This window comes from Mustela nivalis (genome assembly GCF_964662115.1).
Source record: "Mustela nivalis genome assembly, chromosome: 9".
NCBI classification, from domain to species: Eukaryota; Metazoa; Chordata; class Mammalia; order Carnivora; family Mustelidae; genus Mustela; species Mustela nivalis.
This window is the reverse complement of record NC_139028.1, coordinates 97,813,521-97,830,256: the sequence shown is the minus strand read 5'-3', so window position 1 is coordinate 97,830,256 and position 16,736 is coordinate 97,813,521. Positions and strand designations below refer to the sequence as shown.

At 38.6% G+C, this 16,736-nt stretch overlaps 1 protein-coding gene across 5 annotated transcripts in view; it reads left to right on the top strand.

Moving 5' to 3' along the window:
- LRRC4C (leucine rich repeat containing 4C) overlaps positions 1-16,736 on the top strand; it is a 1,100,263-nt gene that overhangs the window by 233,883 nt on the left and 849,644 nt on the right. For all 5 annotated transcript variants that reach the window (XM_082748993.1, XM_082748990.1, XM_082748983.1 and 2 more), the window contains exon 2: positions 3,954-4,140. The gene's annotated coding sequence lies outside the window, so the exon portion shown is untranslated. The remainder of the gene's footprint in view (positions 1-3,953; positions 4,141-16,736) is intronic.

Genomic DNA, 16,736 nt, shown 5'->3' with positions numbered 1-16,736 from the left:
ACCAGAGGATAATGTTTTTCTCTGGAAGGAAAGAGTAAAATTGGGGAGGATTGCAAAGTAGGCTTCTATTTTTCCTAATGGGGTATATGGGTTCTGGAAAAAAATTAATCCTATCAAGCAAAATAATGTTAGATGACATTTGTTGGTTGTAACTCTCTTGTGCATTTCTTTATTATCGTTTTTTACTTAGTTACCTAATTAACAGGTGTTTTAAAAAAAGGTACATGGGTGTTGGATAAAACTTAATGACTTAATTATATTAACAAGTTTTTTTAAAAAATGCGCATAGGTGTTGGATAAAACTGTTCTTGCCCCATGTTACTTACTGTGTAACTTGGACGAAGTTACTCCATTTCCTTAGGTGTCACTTGCTAAATTTCTAAATGTGTACAAGAATACAATATTCTGTACCTTCCGGGGTTGTTTCAACAATGTAAAGTGTGTGGCACGGTACTTGGAGAAAATACGCATCCAATGAATGGTAACTCGTGGGACTAAAGAGACAATGACAGCATGAAACCAAAGGAGAGGAGAGTTTTTAAATAGAGAAAGGAAGTATTGTCTGTTTCACACCTAAGGTAAATGTCGAAATAACGGATATTGACCATTGGGATGAACTCTTACAAGGTCATTGGTGATGTTTACCTGAGCAGTTTGTGGGGATTAGTAAGAACAGAAGATTGTGGGCGTGCGTTGAAGAGGGGAGAGGACTGGAGAAGAAAAGGCTTGCAGCATATGGTTTAAAACAAGGAAGCAAGGAAAACTCAGGCAAGAGAAAAAACAGGTTTAAAAATGGGAGACTGCAAATGTGAATTATTTTAAGTCGTTTGGTTGTAGAGGAAAATAGGTCAGTGACGAGAGGTAGATAGAGGGTGTGTGTGTGTGTGTGTGTGTGTATGTGTGTATGAGAGAGAGAGATAGTGGTAAGGATTTTGGCGTGTTAACAGCCTGAAAGGGGAGATCCAGTGGAAGGGGCAAGGTGAGAAAAGAGGAGCAAAGGTAGGACACTGATGGGTCAAGGTCTTAGAAGGGGCAGGAGGAGTTGGGATTCAAGAACACAGATGGTTTTCCATCTTGGCTTGAAGCAAGAGAGCAGTACCTGTTCCGAGATGAGAAGGGAGTGAGTTGAATGTGAGTGCTACTAATGGTGTTCAAATGTGAGTGCAGAGCATTGAGGGAGTTTAGAACGCTTTCAATTTGTCTGTGAAAGGTATGACACAGCGCCCTCCACTGAGAAGGAATGTATAGTTTTTGTTATTTTGTTGTGCGCTTCTTGCCTATCAAGGGTGAGGACTCAGGCCACTAAATACTCCATGAGGGCTATTTTGTGTGATGGAAAAATTGGATTCAGGCCCAAGCCTTCTCTCAAGAAGGGTTTTTTGTATGTGAACGATCACTGCTAGAAACTTCAAATCACCACTCATTTCAGAAAGTCACGAAAGTTCCACAGAAGGGATGATGTGTGGAAGTTACTGGCTAATCCTTCTGGGAAATAAACAGGAACCAAGACTCCACATTTTCATGTCCTCTACAATCACCTTTCCAAAAATAGACTCATACAAGCTGTAGTCACAGTTGAATGTCATGTTTCTATTATTGTGATGACATAAAATCATTAAACCACTGCTAGTAGTAAAAACAGTCATGTCTGGTAATAGAACTGCTCTGAGCCCATTCGAAGGGAATTGCATTTTAAATGACACATGGAGAACAATGTCCTCTGACGGGGAGTGGCTTGGACTCAGGTTTTTACGTCCACAGTGGTTTATTAAATGTTCTCCTCTGCTGTTGCTGTAATACTTAAGCTCTTGGTTCAAAATGGTGATGTCAAAATTTGAAAGAAGTTTTCAAAAAATATTTTTAGTCCTCTGCTAAATTTTTATAATATTTCCTGTATTTAAAGTAACCAAAAAAATAAAAATGAAGTTTCCAATATCAAGACTCCACCCCCGCCCCATCCCTTAATCTTTCAAGGTTCTTTGTCTAGACTTCTCTTTGTATCTTCTCTTTACCCCTATCACACAAGCAGAATTAGGACTACTTATTGTAAGTCACCTCAGTTAATGCTTACACAACCCAATGAGAGAGAGATGGCTTTGGGGTAAGGAGTACAGCTGACGCTTCAAGATTGAATTCAATCTTCCTGCTATCAACTAGGATTCAAATTCAGGTATGAATTTTTTAAAATAAATGAAATTTAAAAGAGACATTGAATTAAATGTCTCTTTCAAGTTCTTACCTGTTAAAAGGTGGACAAGGAAGTTTTGACTTCTTCAGACATTCAAATATCAATGTCGTTATCCATAAAGCTGTACCAAGAAATACACTTTGTATAAAAGGCCAGAACAGAGTTCTGTCATCCCCCCTAAAACTGGCTCCTGAGGTACATGGTGAGAATGTATAGTTACAGAGCAAGTTAATTACATGTAGGAATAGAAACTGCCTCTTACCTTTCAAAAGTGGATGGTACAGGTGCACTAATCTTACCCGAGAGAGGCATTCTCCTTCTCGTGGGGAGGGAAGTGATCTGAGATTTAGGATTGGCTTCTCTCCAGTCCTTCCAAGAGAGCTGAATGTATCAGTTAAGGAACTGGATGATCTCCCCTTGACATGGCATGTACTTTTCCCCCCTAGCCTCTCATTCTATTAATTTTATTAGTTTAATAATACACTAAGAAGTCTCATTCTCTTTTACAGGATGAGTTTCTTAAGAATAACAAGTATGGGGGCGCCTGGATGGCTCAGTGGGTTAAGCCTCTGCCTTCGGCTCAGGTCATGATCTCAGGGTCCTGAGATCAAGCCCCGCATCAGACTCTCTGCTCAGCGGGGAGCCTGCTTCCTCCTTCCATTCTCTCTCTCTCTCTCTCTCTCTCTGCCTGCCTCTCTGCCTACTTGTGATCTCTGTCAAATAAATAAATAAAATATTTTAAAGAATAACAGGTGTGTTGATCAAACCAGGACAAAACACCAGGAAGCCCACAGGGTGGGGGTCTGTGCTCTCCAGTTTCCCCCTGCACTTTGGGGGCGCTGGACAAGGACCTCGCAAATCCCAACCATCGCACTTCAGGAGGCTTTTGTGAAACTAATTAGGGAAGTAGTAGCTCCTCCCGTGGCATGATTAAGAGCTAGAATCCATCAACTGTGTTAGCACAGTCCTAGATCCAAGTCCTTTTCTGCCAAATTGGACAGCCATAGTTGTGAGAACATAAGCCTCTTCTCTGACAGGATCAGTATGCTGGTGTGTAAGCCTTCGAGTTCCAGCTCTTTGACATATTTGACCATGACCGAATTTGCTACCTCGGCATTTTACCAGAATTGATTGCTTAATTGCTTAAACACTCTGCTCTAGCTGACTTCCATGTGGTCTGCAGGGGGCCAGAGCCTCCTTTGGAGACTGGCATGCGTGGCATAAGTTTTAGACAAGTGAATTCTTCTCAGCGTTTGCCTGATTTGTCCTCTTACTTCACCGTGGTGCTTAGCACCGTGTATCGTAATATGGAACTGCTGAATAAGGAGATGGTGCTTAGATGAGTGAATAAATGAATAATTGTGTAGGAAGGCCGAGCCGTCACTGGGCTCTCTTTCCTTCACACCCCGCCTCTCCATTCTCCTTTTTTGAAAGGTGTCTAGGGACGAAGCAGGTGTCTGCTTTGTGTCTTCTACATGATAAATATCCCTGACCTGGAACTCAGACCTAACTCCGTCATCAAATAATTCTATCATCTTGGCAACAGAGTCACTGATTACAGAATGAGGGCTCTCTGTCTCTTCTTAAAAGCTCTCAAGTTTATTTTGTAGTTCCTTTTAAGATGTGATACGATCTCCTTATTTGTACTAAAAATCCCCTGGAATTAAATCCTACATTTTAATAATAGCTAGCATTTTTGGATGATCACTGTGTGCGGGTGCGGTGATAAACACTTGACATAGATTATCTCATTTAATCCTTACAGAAACCAAATGAAGTGTTTACTGTCATTATCCCTATTTGATGAAGAGGATACTGAGGCTCACAGAGAATTAACTTGTCCAAAAGCATCTAATATCGAGTAATCACAAGTGAATGAGCTGAAAGCACACACGGAAGCCGGGACCAGACTTTCATTGAGGGGAAAACTTACAGAGACAGAGCAGTAGCAGGTGAGCAATCTTCTCCCTGACGGTTGCCCAGGGAACTGGAACGCCTGACATAAGATGCGGAAGGGGTCCCCGTGTTGAATTGTGGTGCTCATTAGCTGCATGGTGGGGGGAAAAACCAGCCCTTCCTTTAGAATGATTTGGAACTGAGGTCCCAAACTTTGGATACAGTTGTATAATGTAGCAAAATTGTAGCTTCCAGCCCAAATCTGCTATGTCAGCATTTCTAACTGAGAGTTTACCAGGCAGGGTTAGGAAAATTAATCCTTAGCTTTGACCCAGCCATGAAGTGGTAGAACTTTTATTCAAGAGTTTTCCCAGTCTTAAATAATGTGTGAGAAGAACTTGATATAACTATCTATATGTGTGTTTCAAGCAACATCCCCTTTGACAGTGTATACGTTTCCGGCCATATATTTTTGTCTCCCGTTTCTAGAGGACCATGTGAAATATTTATGTAGTATTCACCTATGTCTAGCCCTTATAACTCACCATTCTGGTACTTTACACTCAATTAGAATATGAAATTTAATTTGGCTGTGTCACTTTAAGAGGATATGTTGTTGACCATGAACTTAATAGGCTCGGTCCCTGGAATTTGTGTGAGGATGAATGAGGACAGGAGAGTTTCTTAGAGGAGATGATGAGTCCAGATACAAAGTTTGTGACTTCTGTGCTATGAGTGGGTATGTTTAGGAGATTTTAAACTAGAGTTTAAGGGTTTATATCTGTGTCATTTAGCTTATATAGTTACAGAGTTATTTGTTACATTGAATTTTATTTGCATATGTCTCAGTATCTAATTTCCAGTATTCCTCAGTTTAACTTTATACATTTATAAACTTGATAAATATGAAATGTCTTGAGCTACAAGAAATTGTCAGCAGTTCAATAGTGAAAACATCTTTACTACCAAATAAGAGGTTCATGAAGTCAGGGCTGTGATCTGTTTTGTTAATTGCTGTATATATCCCATACATAGATACTAGTTAGAGCAAAGTTGTCACTCCATTTTTATTCTTGGAGTAGGAAAGGAATGATGACTCTTTGCTATGAAAATTGATTATTGAATCATCTGCATTTTCTTGGGATACGAAGGTATTGCTTTTAGTTATATATATTAAAAAGGTAGAGGTGAAGGGAAGGATTTTTCATACCAAGACTTCTTTATGTGTGAATATAATGAGATGGGAAGTGATCATCTTTCCTTATTTACCACATCCAAATCATTTGGTTTTCAGGGGGAAGGGTCAATATTACCAAAGTCATTTAAAAAAAAAATCTTGTGATTACATGTACTTTCAGATTTACAGAAGTGTGTGGGGGAGCGTGGTTCATGTTTTGGAAAGTTTACTCTTTTCTGGTGGTCATCCATTTTTTGGTCTATATAACCTCCTCCCCTGCACAAAAACAAAACGAAACAGGAACACTCAACAGGGAGGAACTGAATCTCATAGCTCTACATGTAATCCCAGGTCAGCAGGGTATGGAATGGACAAAGTGAGGGCAGCCGTCTGATGTTTAGACATTCCCCGTCTAATCTTAGAGGCAGAATATTAAGCCATATTATGTGATGGTTCTGCTGGGCAACAATACTATGGCAACGAGAAACTCCTTCAGGCAATGAAAAATGTCATGGTTCTAAATCTGGCTACACCTTTACATCAAAGCACGCATATACCCAACTGAGATTCAAGATGTAAAGTTTTCTTAAGTATTAGTTGAAGGCAATTTTCTGTTTTGACTTCTGTAAATTTGCTTTGGTGTTTTTTTTTTTTTTTTCCTTTTCCTGGCCCTTATCCATTTAACTTTGTTCCTGATGACCCTTTCTCTGACTTTCTTTAGATAATTTGAAAATACTGACTGTAGAGATGCCAAGGGTGAAAGGGATCTTCATCCCCAGTGAACTCCAAATAGCAACTTTCTTTTCTCATTCCCAGAAGAATTTTTGTAATCTTGTTGGAAGCATTTCTGCTCTACTGTAATGTCTACAGAAAAGAATAATGAACAAATCCTCTCATTAACTACATTTTAATGGGCTTTGTTAAAAGCTCACCCCAGTCTCAAAGTGAAAACCAAAACAAAAATCTTGACTTAACAAATGAAATTCAGCAAAACAATATGGCAAAAACAATGTAGAATCTACCCTTGAAATTTAAACTTTTTAGATCTAGTGGTCTTTTTGTAAAAAATGTTAAAGACCTCTATCCTCATAAAATAGATATATACACAAAATCTACAAAAAAATTTTAAAGCTACTTTAGAGAGATGTATTTAGGGAAATCTTTTAATGTATCCCATGGAAGTGGTTCATATCACATTAAAACCCCCGCATTGTCTTAGTTTATTGTCAGACTATTGTGGTCAGGGCATGGCTAGACCATGCCATGAAGTGAATGGGTTACAAGTGTGCAGAGACTGTAACCCCTTTCTGCTTTCAGACAGCAAGATAAGGTCAAGGGCAACTCAACTTCAGGTTCTTTTTCCTCTCGTTGTTAGTAAGCATGACAGTTTTCCCTAGTAAGCCATCCAAGCCTTATTTTGTACGCAATCCTTAACATGGGATAGGTTGGACACACTGCTGAAGCATCACTCATGTATTCTTTCAGTGAATGTTTATTGACTACCTCCTATTAATTGTGAATCAGTGAATTAGATAAGAGAGGGATAATAATAAAGGTATAAACTCTTTCTGTGACCTTGAGGAAGTCATAACCTATAAGGAGAGACAGATACCCAGATAAGTCAGCATACTACCATTCACCATATGCGTAGACTTACTGGAACACAGAAGAGAGTTAGCCTAATATTATTTGGAATAAGAAACTGGCTGAAGACACACTCCACCGAAGAAGTAATACCTAACTGAATTCTGCAGGCTAAGTGGAATTTACCAAAAAGAGTATATGTTATCTTACTCTTTTTCCAATAAACAATTAATTTAATTTAATTAATTAATTAAATTAAAATAAATAATTTTCTGTTACAAATTTTTTAATGGTTGCATACTATTCCAGGATGTGGATAGAACACAGTTTAACTGAACTCTTTTTAGGCTACTTACATTTTTTGGCAACTGTAAACACCACTGATACAAAGACTCTTAGGACTAAATCATAGTATACACCCTTGATTTTCTTAGGATACAGTCCTAGATGTGAAATCACTGGTTCAAAGGAACAACACCTTTTTAAAGCTAAACTGCATTTTCTCAAGCATGTTATAAAAGTGTGGGGCTTTGAGATCAAACTTATGTTTGAACCATGAGCATTTCTTCTGTTGGTTAGTTGACCTGGCTAAACTTTGCTGCTATTACTTTCTTGCTTCAAAAGATGAGGATCATAATACTTAACTTAAGGCACTGTAGTAAAAACTACAGTAGAGGTTAAGAAATGCTTATTAAATCTCCCTTGTATTTTTGACAACGGTCATGCTGGTAATAAATTTCAAATGTTCTAAATATTGTAGGCTAGCATCATTAACATATTTCCAGCAAGAAGTGCGCATGGCCAAAAAACTGTGTGGTGTGGTCACACACAATTCATCATTGGGCCCAAACTGCAAAAAAATCTGACTCATTGTCCACATAAATAACTTGAGAATTGCTGGACTGTGCCCAGAAATTCGTTCTGAAAGACAAAAAAGTTCTAGAATTAGATGAAAATACAGAAGCCTGGAATAAAAAATCCTCTTTCTTTTACTCATTTCCTGTGCCACTTAATTTCTTAGACTCTGTTTTATCACTTGGTGGGGGAAAAAAAAAGCATTAGGTTACATTTTCTTTCTGCTTCAAAGACTTAAATGAGCAATATAAATATAAAAGGTAGATAATAGATATATCTGTAAATTGCTATTCTGATATAACCTCTTATTCTTACTCGTTTTTAAATCTACCATGAATCTTATTTCTTGAAAAAGAGGAGGCAGCAGGCAGAATGTACCCTTCCCTCAAGCCTGTCAGTGGGTTACGCATTTCTCATATTATATTGATATGGGGCATTGACTGGAAGGGTTGGGATTTATTTTTGAACTCCTGTCAGCACTCCATAATTAACATTGCCCAGAAGAGAAATGCTATTTTGCCTCCTGCATCATCAACACAACTGTCAGCAAATAAGGAAGGCATCGTCTTTGCCATTATCACTGCTAATGTACGAAGTAGAAAAGAACAGCTGGATTTTCACACACTGAGCTGTTGGAAGCACTGGCATTTAGTGAAATTTGTTTTCAATTTCTACCTGCTTCTATTTGTGCAAAGAATGTCTTTAAAGGGAAAAACAGCATTTTTTAATCCCAAAACCTATTTTTCACCTCCTAATTTGGGAGTTTACTGATTTCAATTTACTCATCTCCAAGTTGTTTATCTCAGTGTCATTTTTTTCTCCTTGATGTAAAAAAGCAAAGTTAATTTTGATTGCTTACTGGGTAGTTTACTCATCTACCTTTACTACTCTATTTTCTCTGCATCCTGAATGGTCTGTAATGTTTTAATTCTCTCTCTCTGGTCTCCAGGTTTGCTTACATTCATAATGGCAATGAATAGAGATAATCTTTTAGAATGAAAAATTGCAAGGGCTAAATCTTGCTGCAGTAAGATGGCAGTAGTATAGATCAGAACTTTAAAAAGGCAAAAAAAAAAAAAAATTCTGTAGCCTTCATAGTTACAGTGTGCTAAAATTAAGTAGTCTAAAGTTATTTTGTTTGAGTTTTTTTGGTTTTTGTTTTTTCAATGTCATAATGGGAATGTGAAATAGTACTGCCTTTGTAAAGCTGTTTTATGTTAAAATGCTAAACATAGTTCAATGTTCAATGTTAAAAAAGTAGATTAGTTCAATGTTAAAATAGTTGCCATATGATCCAAGAATTCTTAAGAAATTCCTAAAGGTATATACCTAAGACAATTGAACATGTGCCCACCAAAAACTTGAACATGAATGCTCATAGTAATATTATTCATGATAACCCTAAAATGGAAACAACCCAAATATACATCAACTGATAATAAATTAAAAAAAAAAAAAGCCTAGTACTTTGTACAATAGAGAATTATTTGTCACTGGAAAAGAATCAAGTATAGATAGGCACCTCAACCATGTGTGAACTGTGAACACAGGATGGCAGTAAAATGGTAGACACAGATGGCCATGTATCCTATTACTCCTTTTACCTGGTATGTCCAAAACAGGTAAATCTACGGAAACAAAAAAGTAGATTAGTGGTGGCCATGGCTGGAGGCAAGAGACACTGATAGGTGATTGCTAATGGGATAGGATTTCTTTTCGAAGTGATGGAATGTTCTACAATTAGATATTAATAATTATTGCCCATCTGTGTGATTATACTAAAAACCACTGGATTGTGCACTTTTTTTTTTTCCACCCCTAAGGATCTAAAAATAAAAAAGGAAGAGGTAGGTGAGTTATGCACTTCAAATGAGCAACTTTTTGTATGGGAATTACATCTCAATAAGGCTTTTATAGAAAAAGTAACACCTTCATTAATTAAAAAAAAAAAAAAACAGGAACTGGGAGTGGTGGAAATGAAAGTGAAATCATGACTCAACAATTTATGATCATAAGCTTTTCATGTTAAATGTCCTTTGTAACCTGTTTTATTTTTAATAACTTCAGAATATATTTTAACTAAACGAACCACAATTAAATATATATATTTTTCAATTGTAGGTGATTGCCAGCTATTCGTTAGTATAAGATTTTATTTTTTATTTTTATTGGGAACCAAGCAGAGTGTCTGTGGTCCCGGACACATGCCTGGTATAGTGGGTCTTTCTTCTAGGACCTGGATATGTACTCCAGGAAGTAATTTACCACATGGCAGCCTGGTAACGTAGAGCTTCTCCTCCTCTTACCTGGGTCACTGCTGTCGCTAAAACTCACAGTAGGAGTAGACACCTATGAGGACATGGCCAACACTGACTGAAGATGTCCTTCATATACTCCTTACTTGGAGGAAAGGAGGGAGGTCCCTTTTTTTCTCATCAAAAACAGATTTCAAGGCTTAATGCTAGCTAAATGCAGCAGGCAGCTAATTCACAAACTAGTAGACCACAAACTGGCAGCCCAGGATAGAGCATGGGACAAGAGGTTAGTGTAAAAGCTTCATGTGTCTTTCTACTAATGCAAGATTTAGTACATTTAAGGATATTTTAATGAGATCAAATCAAATTTATTCCAGAATAAACAAATGAGAGGAAGAAATGGAGGTCAAAGTGTGCTTTCACAGTGCTATATGCACCAGTTAGATCTCCAGGAAGGGAGTTAATGGAAGTTGATGTGTGATTGTTCCAGCTTTAAAAGAATGTAATTCAGTTTATGCCTAGTTTCATTAAGGCTCTTGGGAGAGCACTTGAGTAATTCAAAGAGAAGAGAAATGTGAAAGGTACTGAGCGTATGTACAGAAGTGTGTATTCATCCTATACTTTATTGCTATAACGTGCATGGGTCTGTCAACCCTAACATATAAAGCCTGGTATGATTTCATGCTATATAACTGAGAGCTAGCAACTTTGCCGCTCAAAGAAGTAATGTGATCATTCCAAATTTGTAGCACTAAACCTTTGTAGTTTGTGACACGTTCACTACGTGGCAGAGAAGATTCAGGGAGTAGACATAAACAGATAGTCCTATGACCTGTTGGTTAGTGATGGATGCTTAAAGTAAATTAAAATGAATGGGCTAACACTTTCTCTGTCAGTTTTCATCTCTTCAGCCTCACAGCTATTTATGAAAGGGAGATACCTGTATGAGGAAAGATCCCAGTTGGGGATTAATGCCCAAATCTCTACATAATTTTACATAATATAAACAAATGTTGTCATAGGACTTGGTATGTTACTAAGCCATTTTATGGAGTATTTAATACATATCCTGTCATAATCCTATGCAAATGTTTTCCCCTATTTTTTTTTATTTGAGTGTAATTGACACATGATGTTACGTTAGTTTAAGGTGTACAACATAGTGATTGAACAACTCTGTATGTTAGGCAATGCTCACCCCAAGTATAGTGGCCATCTGTCACCATAAAATGTTATTTACAATGTATAGAAACTGAGTATCAGAGTGATATTAACTTGTCAATAACCAAAGGATAGAAACGAGAATTAGGAAAGGAAGTAAGAAAATCAAGTAACATCTCCGAAGCCTCTATCCTAGCACTATTTGAGAAGATTCTAGAATGTCAACACATTCACTTCTCCAGAAATCATAGGAGGTTGACTTTGTTTTCTCTATTTCATAGAGAAGAAAGCTAAAGTTTCCAGGCTTAAGTCTAGTTCTTAGCAGATTTTTTCAATTCAGTGCAATACATCTGAGAGCTTACATTTTTATTTTAGACCGCATGTTCTAAGCACAGTCATGATCCTGGAAGATATTCAGCTGTAGCATTTGTTGTGAAAATTGTATCCTCACTGTCTGGCAGCCCTTGATTAATTTCTTAATACTGTAGTCACCTTCACATTTTATTTAATCCACAAATGCTTTTTTAAAAAGGTTGCAATTCACTCTTTCGTCAAGGCACTGGGAAAAGCCCCAGATCAAAAGTAATCTTGATTAGAAAACTTTGCTGTGGATAGACTATGCTCTGTCTTCAAATGTTCCAAAACTGTTCAGGGTACAGGACCAGTTATAAGTCTCTTTCACTCTCCCTCCACATACATTGGTCCTATCTTAAAGTATACACAAACACAAAGTAAAGAGTAGTTGGTCTCTGAATAATTGGAAAGATGCAGGGACTTCATAGCATCTAGTAGGGGGGTGGTAGGGAAGAGCACAGTCTGCCTTTACCCTGCAATGGAGAAAGAAGTAAGGATATTGTAAGACTCATTCTTAGAGTTCCATCCCGTCTTTTCTCAGTGGTGCTCCTTCCCAGTGATGTAAGTTTTGGAATGTTGGTAGGTTTGGTGGCAACCAGAGTCAACAGCCAAGAAAGAATTCCCGAGACATCTTTGGTGCAAAATGATGATCTTATTAAAGCACAGGGACAGGACCTGTGGCAGAAAGAGCTCCTGTACTGGGGTTATGGTGGCAGGGGGTGGGGGGCGGTGGTAGGGCGGGGAGAGGCTGATTACATACTTGAGAGTTGGGGGTAAGGAAAAAGGGACGTTTTAAAAAAAACTTCCCTAAGTTAAAAAGGACCTACAGGGTACTGGAGGCCTTGCTATTGTCAAGTTAAGATTTTTCCCTCCAGTAAAGCATTAACTTTAAGAGAGTTAGGAGTTTCCTTCTGGAAGTTAGTTTATTGATAAGAATGCTTTTTTCCTGTAAATCACTAAGACTTTTGTAAACTGAGGGAGACTTTTCTTGTGGGATAGTGATCTCTAGAAGTTAACCATTTGTTCTTCCTTCCCTTAGCTTTAGGGCAGCCAGAAGTGCCTGAGGAATGTGGTAATATCCCACCTGGGAGAGAGAGAGAGAGAGAGAGAGTGTGTGTGTGTGTGTCTTGTCCTCAACTTGCCTCTACTCCCTCCTCACCATCGTTGAACACTATACAAATAACAAACTGTGAGGCCCTGTTCCTTTCCAGTATTTGAAGCTTCTTCCCTCTCTATTCACTCCATTCCTAGCCTGACCTCCATAAGGGCAAGAGGGATGAATGCCTCTGGCTGCCGGCCCTAGAGCCTTTCTATTCACATTCATTTGCTAGACCCCTTTCCCAGGCCTGCAGCAGTCGCTTGTATTAGTCAGCTCAGGCTGCCATAACACAACAGACTAGGCAGCTTAAAGAATAGAAATCTATTTTCTCACAGTTCTGCAGACTGGGAAGTCCAAGTTTAAGATCAAGGTGCCACGGTTGGGTTTTGGTGAGGCCTTTCTCTTTGGCTTGCCAATGGCCTCTTTCTTGCTGTGTCCTCACATGATCTCTAACCTGTGTACACACTACTGGTGTTATTTTCTCTTTTTATTTATTTATTTAAAGATTTTATTTATTTGACAGACAGAGATCCCAAGTAGCAGAGAGGCAGGCAGAGAGAAAGAGAGGGGAAAGCAGGTTCCCTGTTGAGCAGAGAGCCCGACGTGGGGCTTGATCCGAGGACCCTGGGATCGTGACATGAGCCGAATGCAGAGGCTTTAACCCACTGAGCCACCCAGGCGCCCCTCTTTTTCTCTTTTTAAAAAGACACCAGTCCTATCAGATGAGGGCCCCACCCTTTTGACCTCTTTTACTTAACCTTTAATTATGTCCTTAAAGTGCCTATGTCCAAACCCACTCATATTGAGGGTCAGAGCTTTAATATATGAACTTTGGGGAGACAATTCAGGCTGTACAAGTAGGGTTACATTAATTTGCTCAGAGCAATTATATTCAAAGCCCACCCTGAAATCTCTATAATCCCCAGAGGGATGGATAGAGGAAATTGAGAGACTGAGGAAGAGCAGTTAAACCAGAATCCTCCAGGCCAGGAAAGGGCATAATCAGCACTTTAAAAAAAAATCTCCCAGGGTGATTATAAATTTACATGTAGGATTGAAAACCAGAAACTAAGCTGTGTAGAGTCTATTGGCCCAATCCACATTGCATGGCATGTTGTGAATCCCACTGGGGAAAAAGAGGGGGAAATTAGTGCTGGCATCTTAAGCGTATTACAGTATGGTTAGGCATATATACTCTGTATTTTAATCTATACACCATATTAATTAGTACTTCAGAAAACATACATTTAATACTATATATCCTATACTATATACTTAGGGATATAATAGATAAATGTCTAGAGTCAGATACCCAGGGTTCTAATTCTGATTAAGGGACCTTAACATTCCTAAGAAAAGTAAGAATGACAATACTGTCCTCCGTTGTTATGAGATTCAATGAGACTATACATGCAAAGTCTCAAGTAATCCCTAATTATTATTAGCGTTAATAATAAGTCAGATGAGGAGGACCTCAGGTGTCTGTTGTTTGTCTTTTCTCTGAAACACTAAGATCCTCAGTTGGAGCAAGAGATTCAGCTGTGTATCCCTGCAAAGCCTAAATTAGCTAAATTTTACATATTAAGGTGGTGAGACCTGGGGCAGTCAAGGGGCCTGTGGAAATGGCAGAGTAATTCTACAGCAAGTGGTTAAGGTCATGGTGGAGATGGGGGATGGGAACTGTGAGCAAAGTTCTAGCTGTTCAGGTTGGTTTTTGAGCTTTGTGGGATACTCCTGGGGCCCTAGCAGAGAATGAAGGCAGCCCATTTTAGGTCATTCCTGTGAGATTGTTGTGTGATTAATTTTAAGAATCTACAAACCCAACTTGTTGCAAATTCGCAGAAGATATTGAACAAATGTGTTTTGAGTTCAGGCTGCTTATGAGAGACCGCTTTTTCCAAAACACCGAGCAGTTCCGTTTGGCATTTCAATCTGTCTCCTACATTGATATGAGAAAAAGCAGACCTGGTAGAAATGTTGATTCTGAGACTTGAGAGCCATTAAAAGACAAATCTTTTGTTCGCTTTCTTTTAGAGATGTTCTCTTATTCTCATGTGAGGTGTGTGGGAAGCCCTGCCTGTCTAATCTTTAGCATTTTGATGAAATTGCCACAAAAGCTTTTCTGTTTTGTGTAAATCCTTAATTGCAATTTGAAAAGGGGTTAATGGTGGCTATTTTCCTGGGTATATTTAAAGGATACCACTTGATGTGGAAACACTGGCCAGCAGAGAACAATTATTCTTAAATTGCTTCGTGGTTAAATGCATGGCTTCAGAGCTCACCTACCTGGTTTGAAGTTGTGCCTTTGACATTTACTAGTTTAACTTCTCTAAGATGCAAATTGCTTCTCTGCAAAATGAGGGTGCTAACAGTTTGAACTTCACATAATTGTTGGGAAAATCAAGTTTGCCAATGCATGGGAAACTCTTAGAACACTGCTGGTTCAGAGCAAGCATCGCTGAGTGTTAGGGATCCCTGAAGCTTACTTTAAGTTCCTTTGCTAAACCTCCTAAAGAGGTATAAATCCAAAGCCTACGAGAATGGAAACTTGCCTTTGAGCCACACTGATCTGGGTTTGAGTCTTGACTCTGTTACTGAGAAGCTGAGTGATTTTAGGCAGCAGTCACTAGGAGCTTTTGTTAACTCATCCCTGAAAAGGTGAAGACATAGGTCTCCTTTGTATTTTTGGCGTAATAGTTAAATGGGATGAACTTTCATTGCTTATGCTTATGCCAGTTTAACCCATTACTCCCTACCTCTCTCAGGATTGCAGCCATGCATGTAGAAGCTTCCATTCCTACCCATTTACAATGCAATCGCCATGCAGCAGTTTAAATAATTGAAACTATGAAGTAAACCATGGCACGACCCTTTTTCGTTACTTTTTTATATTTTGGCACTCCCGTTTTTAATATGTGGATTTGTTTTCTATTATTTTGATAATAAATGGTCTTACAACCGGGGTCTCTATGGCCCTGGACAATCTATCCATACCTGTATCTCCAAGTTTATCTCAGACACGCCCTTGTTAATATGTTTCAGTCACATTTGCTTTTTTTTTTTTTTTTTAAATGTTCCTGGAACATATCAAAGTCTTTCCTACCTCACGGCCTTTGTACATGTTCATGTCCCCAAAAAAAACCTTGGATGTAAGAGGGGCTGGTTCTCTTTTTCAACCACACATCTCTACTCAAAGCTGTCTCCTCAAAAAGTCCTTTTCTTGCCATCTACTCTAAAGTGGGCAGCCCTCCCAGGTGAACCATGTCATATCTCATCTTTTTAGTATATATTGTTGTACTTTATCTTATTTGTTTACTTGTGGATTTTTTTTTCTCCTCTTCAATACCTATAGGCAAGGATCTTGTCTGAATTGGTCATTATATTTCATAGCACCTAGCACATAGTGATTTCAATGAATATTGTTGAAGGGAAGAAGAAAGAATGAAAACACATACAATGTGCTCAATGTATTTTTGCACTATTAAAACGTGTTGTACATCTTAAATATATATACTTTTTGTCAATCATCTCACAATAAAGCTGGAAAAGTAAAAAAATATATATATATAAAAAACCAAAAATTACTCAGTGAGTGGAAACTTTTTACTGACAATTAGATAATGCCATTCGGCATAGAGTCTTGACTAGGCTTCTGAGGAGGGCAAATAGAGTAGCTCTATTAAAACCATGAGTCTGAGAATGTTCTCTTCCCCATGAGGAAAGCAGTGGCCGTCTCTAGACTTGTCCTCTAGGTTAATGCTAGGCTTGTTGGAGGTTGTCCTCTGTGTAAGGATTTGGGCTGTTTCTGCTCTAATCCTGCCACACCCGAGATGGTCAGTGTTCACCGCAGGCTATGGTGCCCCGTCAGGCCTGTCTTGGTTTCAGCAGGCTAGCTGGCCAAGATGAAATTGGCCTTATACCTTCCATCATTTCTTCTTTTAGTGAGCAGCAGAAGGCCTCTGTGGATAATCTTCATTCCTTGCAGTCTGCATCATGGTACTTCTATTTCTAGAAGGCCAAGATAATACTTTCTCTCCAAATCTGTTCTTGAAGGCTCTTGTCTCACTGAAATTGCTTTTCCTGTCTCCACCAGCTGGACACTCAAAAACATTATCTCAAGAGGACCTATTTTAGTTTTGCCATCCATCATCTGAAGGGAAAAAAAAA